The sequence below is a fragment of the Sarcophilus harrisii genome, chromosome 4, assembly GCF_902635505.1.
Source record: "Sarcophilus harrisii chromosome 4, mSarHar1.11, whole genome shotgun sequence".
NCBI classification, from domain to species: Eukaryota; Metazoa; Chordata; class Mammalia; order Dasyuromorphia; family Dasyuridae; genus Sarcophilus; species Sarcophilus harrisii.
Window position 1 is genome coordinate 137,539,456 of NC_045429.1, and position 15,953 is coordinate 137,555,408.

At 34.7% G+C, this 15,953-nt stretch overlaps 1 protein-coding gene across 2 annotated transcripts in view; it reads left to right on the forward strand.

Annotated features, from left to right (window-relative positions):
- The first annotated feature begins 202 nt into the window (after positions 1 to 202).
- The window catches only part of IPCEF1 (interaction protein for cytohesin exchange factors 1), a 203,894-nt gene continuing 188,143 nt past the window's right edge, over positions 203 to 15,953 (forward strand). For both annotated transcript variants that reach the window (XM_031937588.1, XM_031937590.1), the window contains exon 1: positions 203 to 374. The gene's annotated coding sequence lies outside the window, so the exon portion shown is untranslated. The remainder of the gene's footprint in view (positions 375 to 15,953) is intronic.

A 15,953-nucleotide genomic window follows, 5' to 3' on the forward strand; every position in this document is an offset into this window, starting at 1 on the left:
CTCCAAAACAGGAAACCAGAGCAGCCCACTGTTTTGTACATGTGTCCTGTGAATGAATATACTGGGCAGTGTTTAGAATAAATGGAATGAGACAGATAGGACTTGCCTTCCCAGAATAGCTATGCCTGGGGTATTGGAATCAGAGAAGAACAGAAAGAAGAACAATCAATTTAGGGAAGTACGAGACTTCCTCTTCTTTCAAAAGCGCTTCATTCTCCATTCAGTTTGTGAAGGGAACCTTGTGGGTTGATAGAGCCCTCCCAGTAATACCTGCTTAAGTGGAATGAACCTCAGCTGTTGCTCTTTATGTTACGAATTTTCTGAATTTGGGGACACCTGAGTCAGCTCCTGGATTTCTCCCCCTTTTAGTCCATGTAAGTAAACTCTATGTATGGGAAGCAATTATTGAGGGTTGCAAAGTTGTGGGCAGCCAAGAAATAATCTTGATTTCAGTAGGGTGTCTTCTAAAGTCTAAGTCTTGGGAAAGCAGTCCTTCAGCTTGGCTATTTGTAAATCTGCCTTGACAGCGATTGGATAAAAGGGTGTTATTGAAGGTGTCCTTAAATTGGGGGCTGTCCGCAGGCAGTAACTTGAAAGGGCAGTACTGTGTACTGAGAGTGTCTCTCTCCTGCTATGAAATGGATGGAGTATTGATAGCTGTTTGAACCAGCCACTGTGGGGTTGATTCAGACCAGCACAAAGCTGCATTTGTGTGTGTTCTGTAAAGTTCATTTGGGGGAAGTCTTGCAGTAGCATATCTGTCTGATCGAGTGTGTGCTCTTTGTGCTTGATTTGCAGTCCATCCTCCCCGCCCCCCTCTTCCCCCTGCTGTTAACATTCCCCTCCCTACCTTGATGCCTACAGCTGGTGGGGATTTCATTTCAAGTAAAATCAACATGCATGAAGAACTATGGTAGGGACTGAAAGGAGAGCTAAGGCTACGCTAGGTGCTGCTTGTTTGGTGGGCTTTTATCCTAGGGGGCTTAGGGAGCTCCTAGAGGACATTTAATTATTGGAGAAAGCATTAGTTGTGACCTCTCACATAACATCTTTGATCTTAATTATATTTATAACAATAATTTTTAATTAGGCACTTCTCTTGCTGTATTAAGGACACTACCACCTTCCCAATCACCCAAGCTTTTAACTTTAGAGCCATTTTTGATTCTTTCTTTCCTCTCTCCCCTCCTCCTTTACATCCCCTCAGTTGTCCAGTCCTCTCAGAGCTTCTTTTGAATTACCTCTGAAATGTATTGCCTTGTTTTCATTCACTCTGTTGCTCTCCTGGTTCATTCAGGCCCTTATGTCTTTCTGTACCATTTTAAGAGCCTCCTAATTGATCTTCCTATCATCAGCAGCTGCTCTTTCCATTATGTACTTCACATTCACGCTAAAATAACTTTCCCAGTGCCTAAGTCTGACCATGGCACTAAACTATTGGGTATACATCTTTTTTAAATTATTATTTTTTATTTTATTATTAAAGTTTTTTATTTTCAAAACGCATGCATAGATAGTTTTCAACATTCTCCCTTGTAAAACCTTGTATTCCAATTTTTTTTTCTCCCTCCCTCCTATTCCCTCCCCTAGACAGGAAGTAATCCAATATATGTTAAACATGTGCAATTCTTCTGTATATATTTTCATATTTATCATACTACACAAGAAAAATCAGAATAAAAAGGGAAAAATGAGAAAGAAAAAACATCAAACAACAACAAAAAGATTAAACTACTATGTTGTGATTCACTTTCAGTCCCCACAATAATCTCTCTGAGTGCAGATGGCTCTCTCCATCACAAGTCTACTGGGATTGGCCTGAATCACCTTACTATTGAAAGAAGCAACGTCCATCAGAATTGATCATCACATACTCTTGTTATTGCTGTGTACCATGTTCTCCTGGTTCTACTCACTTCACTTAGCATCAGTTCATGTAAATCTCTCCAGGCTTCTCTGAAATCATCCTCTTGATCGTTTCTTATAGGATAATAATATTCTATTACATTCATATACTGTAATTTACTCAGCCATTCCCCAAATGATGGGTATCCACTCAGTTTTTTTTTTTTTTTTTTTTTTTTTTTTGTCTATACATTTCACTCCAACTTACCTTTAAAGTCTAATTTCATGATTCTCCCCTTTAGGAATTCCATTCCAGGCAAGCAGAAATATTAACTATCTTTCCTTATTCTGTCTTGACATCATTTGCTTTTGCCTTTCCTATTTCTTGGAACAATCTCTTTCCACATCTCCACATGCTGAAACCATAGGATTTGATCTCTAAGGTACCTTTAAAATCAACTAACACCCTCCCATTTTATAGATGAAAAGGATAAGGCTCCAAGGAAATCAAGTCATGCCTGAGGTCACAGAAGTCATAAATAGTAGAGCTGGATTGTCAAACTCAAGCCAACTGACTCTAAATTCAGTGCTCATCTCACTGCAGTTCTCTTCCCTCAAGAAATGATTTTTTTAAATCTTATTTTTCTTGTGCAGCATGATAATTATGGAAATACATAAAGAAGAATTGCACATGTTTAACATATACTGGATTGCTTGTCATCTAGAGGAGGGAGAAGAAAAATTTGGAACACAAGATTTTGCAAGAGTAAATGTTGAAGACTATGCATGTATTTTGAAAATAAAAAAATTTTATTAAAAAAAAGGAAAAAAATTGATTTCCTCAGTGAAACCTTCTTAAATTTTATTAGAACATTCTGAACTGCTTCTTTACTTTAGCCATATTCTGCTGTCGTACCTTTCTATGGACAGATCTGTTGACCTTGTTAGATTTTAAGCTCTTGAGGGTCATACCATGCTAGGATTTTTTTTTTAATTTTAAGTGTTGTATCCTTAGTGCATAATACAATTTTTTTTGGGGGGGGGAAATAGGGCAGCTGTTGAATAAATCTTTGTTTTGACTTGACTTGAATTGACTTGAATGTCTTGTTAATATTAGCACAGCATTTTTCATGTTAGAAGGTGTATTTTCACTGGAAAGCTCACTGGATCATCTCAACAATCCTCTGATACTACTTAGCATCCCTGTTTTATAGATGTTGAACCTGAGGCTCAGAAAAATTTAGTAACTATCCCCAAGTCCTTAGTTAAATGGAAAAGCCAGGATTTAAATTCAGATACTGTTATTCCCAATTTCATTCACAAAATTTTGAGTCTAGAAAGAACTTTAAATGTAAATTCTCTAGCTCAATCCCTTGCTTTTACTGATGAGGAAACTGAGGAAAAGGTGAAATAGCATACACATATTTATTACTTGTCCAGTGCTTATTATAAATGGTATTCTAGGCATAGTATATGTGGGTAATATGTATATATTTTAATGGAAAAAAGACCTATTGCTTGCTCTTGAAGAGGCTTTAATATGGGAAATATAGAGTAAGATTTGAAAATAAAATTGTTCCTTTCCCATTCAGGTGAGGAAAGGAAGCAGTTGGAGTTTAGGATTTTAGCTGTCTTTTGCTTTCATTCTTTCCCACTTTTTGTGTCCTGTTAAATGACAGCAATTAAATCTTGTTTTCTCTGTAAGAATTGCATTAGGTATCTGCTCCATGAAGCAAATACCTATTGTGCAAGATAGAAATAGGAAGTTTTCTGCAGTAGCATGTTGGAGCAATAAGAGATAAGCAATTACTTCATGACTCTGTTGCCTGGGTCTGCTTTCCTTTTGAGTCCTCCTGGTCTCTTTTTATAAAGCTCACTTCTGCTTTTGCATCCATTTTGGAGCCAAGGGAGTTGTCTTGTTAGTTTCTGAGTACAGCACACAGATGGGACCTGAATTTACTTGGCTTCTTCCCTTTTGTTATTGAAGTAGTCATGAAAGCCCATAAACAGTAAAGGCAATAAGGTAGTTCCTTAACCTACAAAGAAAGGTCTTTCCCTGGTACCATTGTCTCTAGGACAATGGTAGTGAAGGAGGATATTATTAAGAGAAGGCTAGGAAGTCTCTCAAGAGTTTGATTGATCATAGGTCCTAGATCAGACAAAGTTGAAAGAACAATAACTTGTTTAAATCAGATAACTTTGATGTCCCTAAATACTGGGGTTTATTGTGATGTGCTTTTTATTTGTTTATTTATTTATTTTTTTTAAGGCAACAGGGGTTAAAAGATTTGCTTAGGATCACACAACTAGTAAATGTTAAGTGTCTGAGTCTGAATTTTAACTCAGGTCCTCTTAACTCCAGAACCAGTGCTCTATGTGACATGCTTTCTTGTCCAAACTTCTTAATTACATGGTTCAATATGTTCCAAGGGGGTGTCAGTTGTAAGACTTGAATCTGGACCTTTAAGCTTGTCTATCTTCTATCCTCTATCACTTACTAACTGTGTGACCCTCGACAAGTCACTTAACCCCATCTGCCTCAGTTTCCTCATTTGTAAAATGAGTTGGAGAAGGAAATTGCAAACCACTTTAGTATCTTTGCTGAGAAAACTCCAAATCACAAAGAATACAATGCAACTGAACATCAACAACCTTCTAACCTAAGCTATATTTTAACCTTAATTTTCAATTTTGTAAGCCAATAAGGTAGGTGGTTTTTAAAAGGTTTGTAGATCCTAGCTGGATCTAAATCCTATGATTCTCACATCATGTTGCATCCCTGACATTGCCTTCCAGGACTTAAGAGAGAGAATTGGAGTTCTAGAGATTATTTTCATAATCATTGGTGGAGATGTGAAAGTAAAGATATAGGCTGATCGTTCCTGATAGCTTCTTTGCTACTCTCCTAATCATCATAATAAGCAAATAACTAGCATTTTTATACAGCTTTAAGATTTTTGGCAAGCACTTTACATGCTATCTCCTTTGACCTTCATAGCAGCTCTCTGTGACAGGTGTGATTATTTCCATTTTACAGATGAGGAAATGGAAGCTGAAGTGAATAGTTAGTTGCCATTCATAAATATCTGAGGTAGATACTTCCTGCTTCTAAACCCAGGACTCTTATGTATTCCAGGGTTTGAGATTTTTTTGCAAGGGTTTATATATTATGAGACTTGGTTCCTTATCAATACAATTGTATTCCTTTCAGGATGAATATCTGTTTTTTATACTTTGTCTAGTCTGGCTACTCTGCCCATTTTTTATAAAAATTTCTTCTAGTTTCATTGTTGAATGCTCCCATGATAATCTGATTGGTGGGAATCTCTAAAAAAGAAAAGAGTTAGATTCTTTCCCATTGTTCTGTATCTTTATGTCTTTACCACAGAGTCAGATTTGGTTCCTCTCTTGGGTCTCTCCAAAACAGAGTAAAAAAAACAAAAACAAAATAAATTTTGTGCTTATCCATGTAAAAGAATTTTTAAAACACAATTGATTCAAAAGTGAAAATGATAAAGATTTAAAACTCATTAAAATAATGTCTAATCTCTACTGTCCTAGGAGGTTGGTACTAAAAACATGGACCATTTTGTGATATCTTTCAAGAGGCATTTCATTTTCATCTCAGCTCTGTAGAGTCTGAATAACTTTTTTCATGTCTACTATGTCTTCTGATAAGCCAGAGCAGCTCTTGAGTATGTTCTCATGTCTGTGGTCATCTGTTCTTCTGAGAATCATTGTAGTAGCTGATGGGAACAATTCCCACCATGTAGTAAGCATCAAGTAGGGACTTGGAATCTTCTGACTCTGAACCTATAAGGTTGCTTCCTAGGGCAGAAATATCTCCCTCAGGATTGCTGTTTGATTACTGAGACTTCCAAAGAGAGATACAAAGGACATATAGCCTATACTTAGACTTGTATAGGCAACAAGTACTCTTATCTGCTATGTGTATGTAAGTATTGGGACAGGGAGATAAGAGGAACCTTTCTCTTTCCTCTTTCTCTGGGATGGGAAGTCGCAGAGAAAATATCACATATCACATATTCTGGAGAGAAGATGGGAGATTACCATGGCTAAACCTTTTTTCATGCATCCATCCCCACTCCTCTTTTTGTCATTGGTAGAACAAGGGATTGGTGTGTTATTCTCAAGTTCCAAGTCTTTCAGCATTGATCCAGAGCCCATGTATCCCATCAGAACTGGCCTAGAATTCCCTAGGTGGGTTTCCCCAATTCCATTATCTATTTTTGTGCATATATTAGATCCTTATTAAATTGCAAATTATTTAAAGGCAGAGACCATGCAGTATGCATATTGGTTGAAGGGCATGATGCCATACCTTAAAAGTAAAGTAATCACTCAATAAATACTTGCTAAAATATTGGAAGTAGCTGTCCTTTCTACTATAATTTCCAAAGTAGAACATAATATAATATCTAGAATAGAAAAATAAACAAGAGCAAAATATTTGCTCAATTTCCTGATATTATTGTGACATTTATCATAGCTTGTAAATATGAAATGGAAGCTGATTTTTAAATCCCTTTTTCCCTTTTTAAAAACCCTATTATTTACTTCAGGGGTACTAAATCTCTTGTATCATGAATCTCTTTTGGCAGTGCAATCTATGGATCCTTTCTCAGAATGGTTTTAAGTGCATAACATAAAATACATAGAATTACAAAGGAAACCAATTCTATTGAGATACAGCTATCTGTCCATTAATCCATATATCAATATGCTAATGTGACTGTGTGTTAAGTTCATTGATACTAACATTACTTTACCTTTTCATTTCTGCCAAAGCCAGTTCAAGTTTCACATTTTATAAAAAATTATTCACACAAAGTTATACAAATTAATAGTTTATCCATTCCATTCACTCTTGACGAACATTTTCTTCTGTGCTTGTATCTCTTCAAATAAGCATCATTTTAGTGTAGTCCATTTTCACCAGGTACCTAGACTACTGGAATAATGTTTTCGTCCTTCATAGAATTATCAGAGTGAATTTTTCCTATGTATCATTTACTTTAAAAGGTTTATGGAATTGGTTTTGAACACCACTACAAAGTAAATGTTGTTCTCGACAGTTAAATCAGCTATACCTTTAAGTGTTTGTGCCTTCAGTCTCTATTTCAGCCTCTGTACCCTTAGCTTCTTCTTTCCTTCTTTAGGGGCACCCTCTTTTCATTGTCAAAAAACATAGTGCCCTAAACTCTGCACCTTTCTTCAGCAAAACCAACCTTGAGAAAAGGGATCTGAAACTCATTAACACTAAACTGCAATATTTTCCAGGGATATTTACATTTTAGCCAAAGATTAAACCTCAATTTAAAGAAATAAATCTTTTCTACATAAAATGCTTTGTAAATCTTTAAATGTCAGACAGTAATTGTGGAATTTTAGATATCCACAAACTGGCAGGAAAGGATTGGGTGGAGGGAGTCATTCCAATATTTCTGAAGCATCCCTCTTAAGTGACCCCATATTTCATATTTAGCACCTGTGAAGTGTCTTGGAATTGGAATTAAAGGATTTCCATATTGTTAGACTTTAGGCAATTTAATTTAATTCAACCATAAGTAGCTCAGTTTGGTTGTTACCTAGAGTAAGAAAGTATGAATAATGTAAAATAAGTCTAGAAAAAAGAGTCTGGAGAAGATGAGAAATTATCTAATTGTATTTATTTTATATTTATATTTATTTACATTTTGTCTCAGAGGCAATAGAAAGTCACTAAAGCTTTTTGAGTGGGGGAGTAATTTAATTGTCAGTCATATCATTTAGGAAAATGAGATTGAAGAAGTGAGAGACTGGAAGCATAGAAGCCAATTAGGAGACTATTGTCACATTCCAGATGGGAAGTTATGTAGGCCTGAAAAAGGTCAAGAGAACAGGAGGGATGTGAAAGATGTTGTAGAAGTAGAATTGACAAGCGTTGTCAATTTATCGACTACGAGGGATAAATAAGTCATAAAATCATCAAAAAGTCTCATAATTAGAAATTATTTTATTTGATCCAATTCATATCTAATCAGGAATTTCCTGTGTAACGTCCCTGGCAAGTGATCATTTCAACTCCATTTGAACTTTTTCACTTACCGCTTCCTCCAGGGAAGCTTATTTCACTTTTGGACAGTTGTGATTTTGAGTATGTTATCCTTACTTTGAACTAAAATCTGCATTTGCCTCTGGAACCAAGAAGAACAAGTCTAATCCTTGTTCCTGATGACATCACTTCAAATGTTTGAAGTCAGGTATTATGTGTTCCTTAAATCTTCTCCGGGTTAAACATTTTAAGTCTTTCATGTGATTGTCATGAAATATTTTTAGGTTTCCTCACCATCTTGATTGTCCTTCTTTGGATAAGTTTTTGATTATGCCTTTCCCTCTTAAAATATTATACTAAGAAATATAGCATTGCACCTAAACACAATACTATATAGACAAATTGACCACAGTTGAGTACAAGATGACTATTGCCTCTCTTGCTTTGAAAATTACAATTTCATTAATATAGCCTAAGATCCTTGTTGGTTCATGTTAAGTTTATTACACTAAAATTCTCTCTTTCACCCCTCACTTCCCTACTCCTCTTCTTCCTCTTCCACCCCAAGAACTCTTGCTGATCCAGAGAGAGGTCTCACAGGTTCAGTGGATAAAGGTTGAGCTTGGTGTCAGGAAAACTGGAATTTAATCTGGCCTTCTTTCCAGATATGTGATTCTAGGCAAATCATTTCACTTCTCTTTTGTCTCAGTCTCCTAAAGTGTAAAATGAGATTAATAATACCTATCTCCCAGAATGAAATGAGATAGCATTAGTAAAGCATATAGTACAATTTCTGGCACATAGTAGATGTTTAAATAAATACCTATTTCCTACCTTTCTTCCTCTTGTCTTTCCTTCTTCCTTTTTATCCTTCCCTTTTTCATAGCTGCCATTGCTGCTTTAAGAACCTATCATTATTTGTGATTTCTGCTTTTTTTTTTTTAGACTGTAAATCAACTGGAAGTAATTACTTTGAGAATGATCTATTGGCTCTCATAAAATTAGATCTGGGAGAGTTCTTATAGGATCATAGATGATGATGATTGCATTTATATAGCACTTCAAAGTTTACAAAGTCCTATAATTATCTCATTTGATCTTCACAAGTTTAAGTGATTTGGCCAAGGTCACACTGCCAGTTAGTGGAGGAACAGGATCTCAACAAAACAAAACAAACAAAAAAACAACACAGTGTTTCCAAACTCCTAGTTTAAGTTTAATGTTATTCATGTCACACCACAATGGAATACACACTGATAAGGTCTCTCAGCAGGTGATTTCTGAGGTTCTCTTTAAATCTACTCTCTAATAGGTGACCTACTATTTCTTGAGACAGCTGATTGCATTTTGGGATGCTCTAATTCAGGGGTTCTGAAATTCTTTTTTTTTTTTTTTTTTTTGACATCATGGATCCCTTTAGCAATCTGGTGATTTTGATTCATTTTTTTAAAAAATTCTGAATCACGTTTCAAAATAATTGATGGAAATGTTATATTTTACTTAAAGGTTGGGGAAAAAAGTAAAAGGATTTTCCCCTATTCAAGTTCGTATAACCTATGAAAGTCTATCCTTGGATCCTGGGTTAAGCATCCCTATTCTAATTTTTAGGAAGTTCCTCATTTTGAAATCTGTCTCCCAGTAGCTTCTATATATCACTCCAGTTTTGCCATTAGTAGCCACAGAGAGTGAGGCTAATATCTTTTACACACCTGTTTTTTCAGGAGTTGCTGAACATAATTTTTTTTTCTTCATTTACTTCTTGTATCTTTGTACATCAGTGCATCATTAGTCAGAGTAATACATATTTTATAGGGCAGAATTAGAAGAAATATGGTGATCTGAAAATGGGATGAATTGTCTTGAGAAGCTATAAAAGTTCTGCTTTGAGAAAGGAGTACTTTTAAATAAAATGTAAAACATTGTCTGAAATATTGTTATGTGGGAATTTATAATCCTCTCAAAATGATAAAGGATTAGACTAGATGACCCCTAATTTCCTACTCTAAGATTTCATAATTCTTTAGTCCTTAAATTAATCTTCTTTAAATATAATCTTTTTTTCTTAACTGGATCATAGATTTAGAGACAGAAATAATCTGACAAGTCAACCAGGTCAGGGCTTCTTAAACTTTTTTCATTCATGACTCTTTTTTTGCCTGAAAAATTTTTATGTGACTCAGAGAATATAGGTATATAAAACAGGTATACAAATCAAATATTTACTAATGATAAATCATAATTTCACAACTCCCACATTCAGTTACAAAGCCCTCTCTGGGGTCACAATCCACAGTATAAGAGTTGGGATCTTGGCCATCAAGGTGAGAAAGCCAAGACAGATCTTGAGAGATTAAATGACAGATATTAAATTTCTAGTTGGGTCACTGGGCTTCAAATCCAGTACTCATTCCATTATATCATATGACTTATTTTATTTACTCTCCATTTTCATCCCATTTGAGGAATTATTTGGATCTAGTAGACCTTTTCTGGCAAGAAACTTAACTCTGAAGTGGTGGCTAATGCAGAACAATCCCCTTAAGTGGTCTCACAGTGAAGAAACTCATCTACATCACTGGCAAAAACTTTCAGGGAACAAATCCAATATGAGTCACTTCAGTGACTCTAACCTGTGGCACTGAGCCTTAAATAGTAAAGTGTCACTTTATCATTGGATGGAAATAAAATGTAACACAAAACAATGAAACACATTTAGGAAATGGGGGAAAAAAAAGCTCATTGTGAAGTCTATTAAAAAGATGTCTTTTCATGAAGGGTTGAACTGCATTTACTATGCAAGTAAGAGCATTTGCCAGATATGAGCACTTTGGTTTTCATCTGGAAGGATGCTATTTTCCCAAAACCATATGGCTGAGGAAAAGTTCAGACACTAAGAATTGGGAAATGATGCAATGGGATGACACATTTGTCCAAACAGCTAAACAAAAGGGCCAATCTAAGCAGTGCTAAAAGAAGAAATATTCTAATGGCTTTCTCAAATCTCAACCATTTGGTGTTTTCATATGGACTTTGTTTTCCTGTAATGCGTACATGATCCCTGTATACCTGCTTAACTACCTAACACAAATGGTCTGGATTTCAGAATGACTGAAATCATCAGGCCTCCATCAGAACTTCAGATTCTCATAAATGAGCATCACAATGATTTTCAAATACACTAATACATGTTATTATGATTACCCCTCAAAGGAAAAGAAAGGGTGGGGAGTTTAGATTTATTTTGTTGGGACATAAATTAGAATCTTAGTATCTTTCTTCTTCTCTCCCCTCCCCCAATTCCATTTGCTCAATACTGATCATAGGGATTTAAACAGCTTTTAAAATCCTATTCTAGAGTAGTTAGCAGTTAAATATGACAATGAAGGGAAGGAAACATTTTCAAGAGGATTGTAAACCAATCCCTAAATCTGGAAGGGGGTAATAACTTATTTACAAATATTTATGAAATCAGCTACTTTCAAAAGATTGTATAGTATGGAAAAGTACTGACCTTAAATGTAAAAGATGTGGCTGCTGGGTTCAGATCCTTTCTTCTTACCTTATTTGTTGTAGTATCTTGGATAAGTCATTAGTTTCCTTTTTCTGTGAAATGGAGGTAATAATATTTGTCCTATTTTACAAGATTGTTATTCATGTGTTATATTAAAGCAAGTTATGAATGTTAATCATAAGTTCTTAGAATTTTAGAATCATGATAATGATAACAATCTTGAGAAATAGGTGCTAGTACTATTGCCATTTTAATTGGGGAAGGAATTAAGTGATTTGCCCAGAAACATACAGGAAGTATCTAAAGTAGAATTTAAACTCGGGTCTTTGCTAGAGGTCCAGCACATACATTGTACCTAATCTAGAGATTCTTAACACAGAGGATAAAGGATCTTTTGTCATAATTTAATATGTGTGTGTGTGTGAGTGTGAGATTTAGGATTTGTATATTTGATTTGATAAAGAAAACTTCAAATCTCTCAGAATTGTGAGGCATATGTTAGACTTGTTTAATGAGTCTTTATTAATGTGTTTTGAAAGTAAATGTTACCTTTTTTAAAAAAAATGAGACATGAAAATATTTAGGTTAGAGAAAATTTAAATGGTTTAAAAATTAAATCCACTTAAAATCAGATATGCTTTACTCACTTAAATATATTTTTTGATAATTATATTTCAATATAATTGTTTTCTTTTGTAATCCAATATATTTTATGCATTAAAAACATTGTTTTTGAAAGAAATTTCATAGGCTTTACTGCCAAAGAAGGTCATGACAAGAGGTTGAATTATAAAGAAAATGATTCTTTTTACTTACATTATTGTATCTATTTATTAGTTTACTTGATTGTATCTTTAGGTGGGATAGCTCTTCTTATTAATTTTTTTAAAATTTCTGTATTTGTATCAACAATACCTTACACATAATTGATCCTTAAGGTTGTTGATATGAATGAATGGAATTGAATAGAATATAATCTTGGGAGATATAATAGTGTTTGTTTAAACCTAATACCTAGAAGAATATTTTGCATGTAGGAGGCATTTTAGCAAATAAGTATTTAACTTGAAAGGAAGCCCTATATTATAAATGAGGTACCTAATAAAGAAACCCCAGATGGAATTTAATTTGGTAACATAATAGGCAGAAAGACAACTTTTGACTAATATTGTCTACAAAGTTTCATCTAGACAGTATCCAATCTTAGTGATCTCACTTTAGGATGAATACTTTTTGTAATAAAGGAAGGGATAAAATTCCATAGCACAGAATAAATATTACAGTCTTATTACAAAATAATTCAGGACAGGTATTTTTAGTTCCATTTTACAGATGAAGAAACTAAATCCTAGAATGATTCTTTTAAGAACACATTCATTTAAACACATCTTCTGACATCAAATTCAATGATCTTTCCAATGTATCTCCCTAACTTTCCAAATATTGGCATCTTTACACTGATGAGCCATCTAGATGTCACAAAAGATTGTGTGCTGTGCTTGGAGTCAGGAAGACTCGACTCCATAGCCTGCCTTAGACATTTTGTCAGCTGTGTGTCTTTGGGAAATGATTTAACTGTTCCCAGCTTCAAATCTCAATCTGTATAATTATAATGAGGTTGAACTCTAAGGTCCCTTCCAATTCTAAATCTATACTTCAAGATCCTATACTTATTCCATTGTGGTTAAGCAGGACCACTTGACTAACTAACATGAGAAAACTTGGTGGAAAGGTGGGGAGGGATGCATTGATTATCCTTCCCACTTAAAAGAAGATTCTTAATTGAATCGATCAACCGGAACTAAGTGTGAACAAAGCCTGTACACTTCTTTGAATCAATCAGTCATTTTTAAGAGACTTGGTCATACCCCAAAGACTTTTTGTGAAAAGAAGGATTGTCTCAGAAACAAAAATAACATGCCTGAAAGTAGAGAGAAAGCAGTGGAGTCATACAAAACTGAGTGGAGCACCAGCAGCCCTGGGGCAACCAGTGAAAGGAGAAAATGAAGGTAGGACTGAACTATGATGGAGAAAGGAGACTTTGAAGAGGGTCATTATCTCATCATTTATCTTGGAGCAGAAGACCTAGGCTGAATATTACCACTGTGCTCATCTACTCAAAGACTGAAGGAAGTAATGATAAAAAGGTCTGGTCTGTTCTTAATTTCTCTCCTCGTGCCCATTGTCACTTTAAAATTATCTTTGTTACCCAAATATTTCTATTAATCCATTGTTTACTTCAACCACAGAAGAGCCTGAGGTTAAATAGAAATAGATATAGATGTAAATTTAGACAGAGAGCCAACTGCTGCTTAAATTAGAAATTTTTTTAAATCTTGGAGATGGAAGTGGAATGAATGCTATTGAAATCATAATTTTTTGTCTAAACCTACTTATGCTTTTAGAGGAATGAGCCATAGTAACTTGGAGGGGGGGGTGTTATATTAACGCTAGATTTTAAATGTGTTTAATTACTATAACAATAGTAATTGGGCAGCTAAGTTGGCCTTTTTGTGAGGTCACAAACAGTTGGCCAAGACTGATAATCAATTGAATAGCGAATATAACCAGATGTTACTTAGGGAAAAATTCTATGGTTGGCTTATGAGAAGTTGTGTGATAAAATAGAATGAATATTGGACTGGGAACCAGGAGGCCTCAGTTCTAATTCTGGATCTGCTGTTGACTAGCTCTGTAACTTTGAGTAATGGCTTGCTCAATGTAGAATAGACTTTCCACATTTAATAATAATAATAATAACTAACATTAATATAGCACTTATTATGATCCAGCCATAGTGTTAAGTGCTTTTGATTATCTCATTTAATTCTCACAGTAATCTTGGAAAGTAGATGCTATTGTTACAGATTTTTTTTTTTTTTTTTTTTTTTTTTTACAGATGAGGGGCAAATAGAGACAGGCCAGATATAGATTCAAGCCTTCCTGACTCCAGGTCTGGTGCTCTATTCCTTGCATCACCTAACTGCCCAACTGAGAAGGATTAGATAGCATCCTAGGGAATTCTAACAGTTTATCAGTTTTTTATAATTCTTTTATAATTTTAAAAATAATTATTATAATTCTTAATTTGATATATTTTTTCCCAATCCATTTGCTAATGCCGCTATTGTGACAAATTCAAAGGCATCTTTTCAGGTAAGAGGTTCAACGGATTTAAAGCTACAAGTCAGTGGTATCTTCTATAACCTAATTATGAAGAAATGCAATATTAACATTGAATGTCAACTCAGTTCATTAAGAGATAGACAGATGAAGTGCATTTCTCAGTATAAAGTATGAAAATCACTCAGAAAATTTTATGGAATTAGATTCAAGGGAACAGTTTTGAAAGCAAAAGGATATCCAAGCCATGAATGTTTTTCATATCTGGAATGAGAGCGTCTTCCTGTCTTATCTCTACAAATTAGAAACTCGAATTTCCTTCAGTGGTAAACTTTGACATGAAATCTTACTGAATCTTCCAGTTACTTGTGCCCTCCATCTTCTGAATTATCTTGTATTTTTTAATATTTTCTGTATAATTATATCAACCAACCAAAAGCATATAAGAGACATAAGTATAATTATGTGTGTGCATATTATATTCTTACTAGAATGCAAGTTTATTTGGGAAGTAGGGGCTGTTTTTTTTTTTTTTTAATTTTTTAATTTTGAATCCATATACTAGGTGTCTAAATAGGTGCTTTTCTATTGACAAGCTACATGACCTTCTAAATTCCTTCTCAGGCCTACACATTTAAATCCCTTTATAATAGCTTGAAGGAACACATGACCAGTTTTCCCTTGATGAGAGCTAATTACTGAGTTTGGTGAAGGGGCCTGGATTTTTTTCGCTCTCAGTGCTCTATAAATGCTTTTCTAGTTAGAACTGGATTTCTCTGTATAATTCAAACTGCCAGGGTTTTTTTGCAGTCTGATTTTCAACTTGATTAATCAACTAGACCAGCTTTTATGTAGGTAATGGGAAATTAAAGAGAGAGTGTGTGCTCTGAAGGTTCAGTAAGGAATTGGAGTCCTGTTGTGTTTTATCTCTTGAGCACTGTCTAGCATTCCAGGCCTGTGTACAAATCGGTTCCCTCGATTGGAACATAAACTCTTTAACTATTTTGAACTAAGAAGTCAGCTCAGGAGCAAGAAAGGAAAAAAGAATTCATCTGTCACATAACATGGGTAAGTGAATCAAAGGGGGTGGGAGCCCAGTGATTCTAATGGGGCAGACCATTTGCCTCATTCAGAAGCTCTGTCTAGAAAAGCCATCTATATTTGGTCTGGAATGCTGCCCTGCATATAATGGCATGGAATCAAAGCCTGTGTCTGAAATGGTGATGTTTCTACTCTTTTCGTGTATAGCATCTTTGGAACTCAGGACTAGAGTCTATGCGATAGGAGTAAATGTCTTACTATAATATATGCCAGTAAATGAAAGACATAGTTAGGATGTTATTTACATTATCAGCTGAAACCTTTTACACTAATATAAATATCTTGTAATGGCTTCTGAAGTCCTGCTTTTAGGGGATT